Source organism: Apis dorsata, unplaced genomic scaffold (genome assembly GCF_000469605.1).
Source record: "Apis dorsata unplaced genomic scaffold, Apis dorsata 1.3 scaffold_604, whole genome shotgun sequence".
NCBI classification, from domain to species: domain Eukaryota; kingdom Metazoa; phylum Arthropoda; class Insecta; order Hymenoptera; family Apidae; genus Apis; species Apis dorsata.
This window is the reverse complement of record NW_006263804.1, coordinates 189,632-190,713: the sequence shown is the minus strand read 5'-3', so window position 1 is coordinate 190,713 and position 1,082 is coordinate 189,632. Positions and strand designations below refer to the sequence as shown.

Below are 1,082 nucleotides of genomic sequence, written 5' to 3'. Positions count from 1 at the left end.
AAAAAAAAAAAAAAAAAAAAAATATTGATACAGTTAATTGGATCTTTCCTACATAAGCGGATTCTTTTAATCGGTAAATCTTTGAATCTTTGATTACAGTTGCTCGTTAAAATCAAGTTAATATCGAGTTTATTTATTGGGAGAGAAGGGTTGTTGATTTTGAAATTATATATAAATAATTCATTTAAATAGACTTATTAAGGATATTTTACAAATATATATTTACGTAAGAAATATTCGTATCCTGGATATTATCATTTTCAAGCGTTGTTAAACCTCGAATTCTTTCACGTTAAATTACAAAATTACAAAATTAGATTCGATTATCTTCGAGTGTAATCAATGCACGCTTATCTTTGCGCCTCGATAATCATACGTTCCGCTCAAACAAAATAGATGCTCTTTTACGCTTCGCTTAATTTAACCGCGAACTGTATCAAGAAGATTATTATCGTATGGTAATGTAATCGTTACACGGTATATTAATTAATTCTGGTTGCGAAAGAATTTTTTTTTTTTTTTTTCAAATTAAATCACAATGATATCCGATTGATAAATATTTTTATAAATAATTTAGAGAAGAAATATTTCTTCTTCCAATGTTTGTTCGTACTCGAATATTTCGATAAAATGAAAACGGGTGACGATTTATCAATATTCATCGCAGCATTTAAGCGCTTTCATTATTATCGCGTGATGCTAATTAACCACCGATTGTAGCGTCGGTAATACGTTCGTAATCATAACACTTGAGAACACTTAGCAATGGACGAGATAGACCAGTTAATTAACGTCTCTCGCTGTGCGAATTACACTCACGCGAACCGTTCTCCCCTCTATTTTGAAAATAATAATTATTCACGGATAGTTGATCAGCTTGATGATAATTCATTCGTTCATTCAATCGAAAGTGTATGATTAGAACTTATATAAAGAAAAATATAAATATCGTCACTTAAATCTAAATCGTTGACATTCCTTCTTTAAAATTTTAACAGAAAATTTATTTGTTCGTCGAATGATAGAATATTTCTCGTTCCAAGTATAAACCTAAATTGACATTCCTTCTCTAAAATTTTACC

At 29.3% G+C, this 1,082-nt stretch overlaps 1 protein-coding gene across 1 annotated transcript in view; it reads right to left on the bottom strand.

Annotated features, from left to right (window-relative positions):
* Positions 1-1,082, bottom strand: part of LOC102672220 (dipeptidase 1-like) — a 160,109-nt gene that overhangs the window by 30,367 nt on the left and 128,660 nt on the right. The gene's annotated exons all lie outside the window — the stretch shown is intronic.